The sequence below is a fragment of the Rhopalosiphum padi genome, unplaced genomic scaffold, assembly GCF_020882245.1.
Source record: "Rhopalosiphum padi isolate XX-2018 unplaced genomic scaffold, ASM2088224v1 scaffold1, whole genome shotgun sequence".
Taxonomy (NCBI): domain Eukaryota; kingdom Metazoa; phylum Arthropoda; class Insecta; order Hemiptera; family Aphididae; genus Rhopalosiphum; species Rhopalosiphum padi.
Window position 1 is genome coordinate 7,917,583 of NW_026869996.1, and position 7,490 is coordinate 7,925,072.

The following is a 7,490-nucleotide window of genomic DNA, read 5'->3' on the forward strand; positions in this document are numbered from 1 at the left end:
CTCGTTTACGAAGTGTTTTACGGGAAAACCGAGAGAGATAGGACGAAAGTCGTGAGACATAAAATTGATCCCCATAACCAGCTTCATAAGTTGTATGCTTTTGATTTTTCGAAAAACCGTTATTAAGGATTTTTAAACGTCGTACTTAGGTCTAACGATTTTTGAAAACCCAAAATTTGAAATAACGAGTTTTTGGAAAAAAGAAAAACTGATTCTGGTTTGGAATTACATGTAGAACATTTTAACTTCTGTGATAAATTGTCGTTGGACCACCAGGTGACCTAGGAAAAGCGAATGAAAATTGAAAATTTAGAAAAATGAAAATTCTCGTTTACGAAGTGTTTTACGGGAAAACCGAGAGAGATAGGACGAAAGTCGTGAGACATAAAATTGATCCCCATAACCAGCTTCATAAGTTGTATGCTTTTGATTTTTCGAAAAACCGTTATTAAGGATTTTTAAACGTCGTACTTAGGTCTAACGATTTTTGAAAACCCAAAATTTGAAATAACGAGTTTTTGGAAAAAAGAAAAACTGATTCTGGTTTGGAATTACATGTAGAACATTTTAACTTCTGTGATAAATTGTCGTTGGACCACCAGGTGACCTAGGAAAAGCGAATGAAAATTGAAAATTTAGAAAAATGAAAATTCTCGTTTACGAAGTGTTTTACGGGAAAACCGAGAGAGATAGGACGAAAGTCGTGAGACATAAAATTGATCCCCATAACCAGCTTCATAAGTTGTATGCTTTTGATTTTTCGAAAAACCGTTATTAAGGATTTTTAAACGTCGTACTTAGGTCTAACGATTTTTGAAAACCCAAAATTTGAAATAACGAGTTTTTGGAAAAAAGAAAAACTGATTCTGGTTTGGAATTACATGTAGAACATTTTAACTTCTGTGATAAATTGTCGTTGGACCACCAGGTGACCTAGGAAAAGCGAATGAAAATTGAAAATTTAGAAAAATGAAAATTCTCGTTTACGAAGTGTTTTACGGGAAAACCGAGAGAGATAGGACGAAAGTCGTGAGACATAAAATTGATCCCCATAACCAGCTTCATAAGTTGTATGCTTTTGATTTTTCGAAAAACCGTTATTAAGGATTTTTAAACGTCGTACTTAGGTCTAACGATTTTTGAAAACCCAAAATTTGAAATAACGAGTTTTTGGAAAAAAGAAAAACTGATTCTGGTTTGGAATTACATGTAGAACATTTTAACTTCTGTGATAAATTGTCGTTGGACCACCAGGTGACCTAGGAAAAGCGAATGAAAATTGAAAATTTAGAAAAATGAAAAAGCTCTAAGTTACACTGTGTAACAAATGTAACAAAAAATATATATTTTATAATATTACTCAGTCAACCTTTTTATTCATAAGAGATACTATAAAGTTGACCCATGACCCACACACACTTAAACCCAAATGACCAAAAATAGTATGTTGTGATCTTATACTGGTGAATCTGTGTAGTGTGTAACACAAAATTCATAACAATTTTGATTATGTCTTATATGACAAAAAATGTATGTGTTTGTACTCTTTTATAATATGTTGGATTTGATGCAATGCAATTAATTTAATATTCATTAACAATTATTTGTGATTTTTTTTTTTATCGTTTTTTAATGCAGTTTCAAAAACATACATACATATTAATATCAGTAGTAAACTCAACATAATTTATAAAGCATAAATAAATCTTAGAAATAGCATTTACTTGATTAAAATCTATAAATATTTAATGTATAAGTTAATATACACATCAGTTATAAGTTATGGATAAATTATAAAACTGTTATTTTATATATCTATTAAACATTATATTGCCCAAATATAAATATATATGTTATATTTTGCTTTTGTTTGTCATTAAATAAGAAATTAAATTTAATGACTTAATTTTAATTTATATATTAAAAAGTATAAGTTGTAAATTTGTAAAGTTTGTAAGGTTTGAATACAAAACAGTTTGTTAAAAGAATGTAAATATCCATAATACAAGAAGTCACTATTTCAATTTTTTTGTTTTTATAGATGAAATTTGATTTAAATAGTGTAAAAATAATAATAATAAAATTAATTAGTTTGTTGACACATTAAAAAGTCAATAAATAAAAGCCTTTTACACCTTATAAGGAGTTAAAGTAAAAAAAAATAATATTAATTGTCACAATAATATTTGTATCAAGTTTTCTTTTATTTCATTTAAACCGACAAACTTTGTTTGATAATCAATTATCAGATATTTATCAATAGAGTAATATTGACAGCTTGCTGGATAGCGATTAGTTTGTATGCGAACAACACATCTTTTTTGAGTAGTCCATGTTAGTCACTATTATACTAATTTATCTGGAATCTCTTCTTTGCAGACTATAACAATAAAACAAAATCATATAAATAAAACCATAAGCATACATTTTTTGATTATAAATGTAAAATAACCATCACCAATGTAGTATTTTTATTTGTTAATTATGATAACAATATTATAGAATATCTGGTTATTTAAAATGTTTAAACTATTGTGATAAAAATGAAAAATAAGTAAACAGGAACACTAAAATAGCAGACAGTTAACCAGATAGCAATTAATACAATACTGATTTTAAGTATACATTAAATGCATTTTGACAATGTATTATGTATATTGATTAAACATAAAAATTTATATTATTTCTTTCCTCTATAAGAAAGAGTAGAATATTATAAAATTGAATGTATTATTTAAATCTCTTATTTTGTATGTGTAACAATGCCTATAAATATCTAAAAATATTGTTTTGGGTTAAATTAAAACTTAAATAATTATGAACATAATTAATAGCAGTATCAAATTGCATTGATCCCCTGTGTTGCTATGGCTGTAATATACAGACTAATAAAATATAGATAGTATTCATAAAATAACTTTTATAATAGTAAAGTGACACACTATAGTAATTCAGATAATATGAACTCTTCTACCTTACCGGATAAACAATTATGTTAGTAGGAACAGTTTTTTCAGATGTTTTTCCAAACAGAATAATCTCCTTATTGGCCTGGATACATGTATACTTCAGTTACTGTATCTTGCTAACTATAATTAGGAAAAAAAAATTATATTAACTAAATAATTTTGAAAATTGTTTCAATAGCTCAATATTATAATGAAATTTAATGTAAAATAGAAACCAATCTTTAATCAATATTATTATAGCAAACATCTTTGTGTTATAGTTGTGTACCTAAAGTATATATACTTATATTATTTATTATTATAAAATAGTAATTCTATCACCATTTACTACTACTATAAAATTGATCAGCCAACAATTACAAAATCACAGGTATCAACCAACACCTGACTACAACTTTATAAGATAAATAATTATCTTGTCAGTGTATCTCTTAAGTTGTTTCAGATATGCTAATAGGTAATAAACCTTAAATGAGTACTACATTATAGGAACATTAGGAACACTATACAGAACTTACATGATTTAAGTTATGAAGATTTGAATATGAATGTTGTAGATAGCATGAATTTAACTTGTTTTTTGCAATGGTTTCAATTATTTATCGATACATTGTACCTAAAAAGTAAAAATAATTATACTGTTATACTGTTAATTAAATCTACATATTATGCAAACCGGTTGTTTCCAATGACTATAAGAATGACTGATGAAGACCACATCTAAAGAGAACTGTTTTAATCTGTAATTTGTATACTGTACAGGGTAAAGAACATATTATTTAATTATACAAAAACTAATTACTTAGAACGTAAATACTAAAAAGTAAAATTAAAAAAATACAAATTATCAAATTAACGTATAATTATTATTTACGTAAAAATTGAACATAACCGCAATTGTTTATCAGACATTCGAAGTGGTAACCTTATAAAACTAAAACCATGGTTATACTAATTAATAATTCATTATCTTAATGTATAATCTATGATAATATTGATAAAGCTAATTTTGTATTGTTTTTTAGCTTTTTTATGCTTTTTGAAAGTTATCTATTTAACTACTGAAAAATTCATTACACTGACCATTGAAATGGAATCTGCATAAAATTCTCTATCGATAAACTTTAGATTTCACCATTTATCATTCTTCTATGTGGGATTAACCTCATCTACAAACGAACAATGACAAATTTTTGAATAGAAAACATAATATTACACTTGTCATTTTGTAATTTACTATAACTATTGTTCAGCGTTAATACATTTTGAGACTTGTCATATTATTATTATACATTCACAACAATATACATTTAATTATAAGCATTTTTTAGGAGTATATATCGTTAGTTTTGATGATTGAAATTCAAAGTTCATCAGTTATATGAACAATTATTGATACCTAGGTACCTAGTTGATATATAACACTGTTATATCCCGTTCCAGTCAGATCTTGTACGGTTGTTTAATTTATTGTTTGGTACCTAGTCGGTTCTTCTTAAGGAATGAAAATCAAATATCAACACAATTTTGGTTGATGAATTTAATTTATTGATTGCGAGTCGAATACTGAATAGTTAATTAAGTTTTACTTAATGAAGGATCATAAAATATAGTGTTAGAGTAAAACGACTTATTAAAAATTGTATGGCTTACGATCGAGTGATCGACTGACTGCGTCGTACATTTTAAAAATGATGGTCGTATCTCATATATACAACGAAATTGCTTATATAAACGAGGGGTATAAACATTAAATAAATGTATTATCGATGTGATTTGATGAAAAATTACTTCAAAATAAATTATTTTTTATGCTGATGGCGTAATTGCCAAACGTTGAAACGCGAACAAACCTAAAACGAGTAAAAAGTTCAAAAAAAGTTCAAAAATATAATTCGTTAAATCGATATACGGGGGTATACCACAAAGAAACGTATGTGTATACAAAAAAACAAGTGATTCGATTTTCAACTATTTTCGCACCCCGATTACGGGGTAAATAATGATCCTAGGAATTTTGACCATAGAACCTTTATAACTCGTCATGGCATTTATAAGTCAGCACTCAAATTTCAAAAAGATTGAACAAAAACTCAATTTCAAAAAATTCAGAAAATACGTAAAATCTAAGTACCAAAAAAGAAAAAGAAAATCATAACTTTCCAACAAAACGTCCGATTTCTTTGGTTTTGGTACCGTTCGATTTTTGACAAAAATTTTTTAACGATGCGTAGAAAAAAATTGCTCTAACCACCCAAAGTCTAAGTGTTTCGTGGCAACAAAGTCCAAAAACTGCAAAATCCTAATTTCCTACGCCAAAAAGAGGGGTAAAAAAGGCTCCTACAGTTTCGACACAAGACGCCGATTTTGATCACCGATCTACAAAAAATCGAACCTGCGAATTTCAGAAACGTGGAACAAAAAATAAACATTTTTCAAAATATTCATGAGGGGGGGGCATAGGACCCTCCGACCACCGAAAGATTTTATGTAAAATATCTTAAAACAAAACTTTTGGTGAAGAAACTATGCCCCTACATCGAAACCCGGCCGAGTAACACTCGACTAAAAAACTCAAATTTCGGAATTCCAAAGCCCCAAAGTGGGGTAAAAACGGCTTTTACGGTCTCGACAAAAGATATCACTTTTAATCAGAATCCTCAAAAATACCAGAATATTGAGTTTCAGACACGTAGAACGACCACTAAGGTTTTTCAAAAATATATTTGGGGGGGGGGGTTAAAGGTACCCCAACTACAGGGTAATTTTTGGAGAGGCCTAACCATTGTTTAGGAACGTAACTTTTATAGCTGTAGAGACAATAGTTTTTTCGTAAGAATTTTTCAAAATTATAATATATCATATCATTGCCGCATGATTCTCGATATGATTTGATGAAAAACTATTTCTAAATAATATGTATACTTACCTAGTGTTTTACTAAATATGAATGCCTTCCTAAAATTTAACAATTTAATGCAAGTATACAGTACTAATAAGTAATAATAGTACTCATAGATAATGATGAAACACAGTACGAAATTAAGAATATTTACGCTTTTGAAAAGGTATTTAAGGTCTACCTTTTGTAATTGTACGTATAATAAGTAATGTAGTTTTTTTATTTACATAGAATATTATATGACTGACGTTTGCGAATATATCGTATTTCTTACAAATTGTACCGAGTCGTAATTTTTCATAATTTTTTTGTTGCTTTTGGTAATTAAAATGTAGAAGATTCAGTATTATTATACCGTTTAGGGTAATGTTAAACTTTTATATAACTGAAAAATATAATTATTTACTTTGAAACCAGATTCATTAAAGAAAATGACTTAAGTACCTAATGTTGAATATGACGCAGACTTGCATTAAGTAAATAAAATAAATATTTAAAAAGTTTTATGTTATACAACATAACTTTTCTAAAACTTCGCATTTTACAACTCGTTATTTTAACACATGATATAATATGTTGTTATTATGATATTCATCCATAGATTTTGAGGTTCAACTTGAAGTACTAACTTTTTAATATTATAGTTCATATAGTTGTATCGTTTCGAAATCTTCGAGGTTCAATGCAGTGACACCTTGAGATCAAATTTTTGTTCTCAAAAATGTTGAATTTTAATTTTAAAATTAAGAAATTGCTAAAACCAAATTTCCCGCCAATTTCCTTTTTTGAAAACTTTAAATTTAAATCACCACTTACCGTCTAAATAATTGAGTTGAAAAACCTTTAGTATTTGGAAGATTATCTAGGGACGCATCTGCGTCGATCCTTGAAGATTTTATCTAGATGGGGCCAGTATTAAAGGGTTTAGTTTTGGAGTTAGATTTTTGAAAACGTAATAATAAATTGAATTTTTGGACAAAAATTCATAAAAAAATCAGAATTTGGACAGTTATATAATTATAAATGAGTCGACAGTTTTTAAATATTATGCAATAGTTTATGAGGAAAATAGAAAATAGCGAAAATATTGAATGTGCGGTAGGGTTGCCTATACAAAATACCTTCAAATCTGTATGCCAATTTAATGCGTTCACTATTTGAGGTGTACTGTATGACAAAATAATTTATAAAATAAATTGTATCATAGAGATAGAATAATAGAAGAATCAACCGACCAACCAATATTTTATTTTTAAAAAATAATTATAATGTATAGAACTTGCCTATATAAACCCCTTCTACTGATGAAAGAAATAAGGATCTGACAGCCTGGCTATAACTAATATTATTGAAATATAAACAAAACACAGATCACAAATGTCCATAAAACTTTTTTTTGTTGTGTAAAAAAGCTTAAAAATGTAATATAAGGATAATCATAATTCATAAGTCTTGATTTGTTTTTATAAGTATTATAAGTTTATACCTTGACATTTACCTATCAAATTTCAAAAAAAGAACAAACTTTTTCGTAGTTAAAAGTTGTCTTTCTTCTATTTTTAAGTTTTGGAAATTGTATACATGATTCTTCATAAGAAGTTATATAGCAAGTATATTAT

The 7,490-nt window shown here is 27.4% G+C and overlaps 1 long non-coding RNA gene across 1 annotated transcript; it reads right to left on the minus strand.

Annotated features, from left to right (window-relative positions):
* Nucleotides 1–2,180: 2,180 nt before the first annotated feature.
* LOC132931244 (uncharacterized) lies at nt 2,181–3,827 on the minus strand. Its single transcript, XR_009662381.1, has 4 exons — nt 3,646–3,827; nt 3,488–3,585; nt 2,980–3,089; nt 2,181–2,380 (listed from the first exon to the last, which is right to left on the minus strand). It is a non-coding gene; the product is annotated as an uncharacterized LOC132931244 (long non-coding RNA).
* Nucleotides 3,828–7,490: the final 3,663 nt, after the last annotated feature.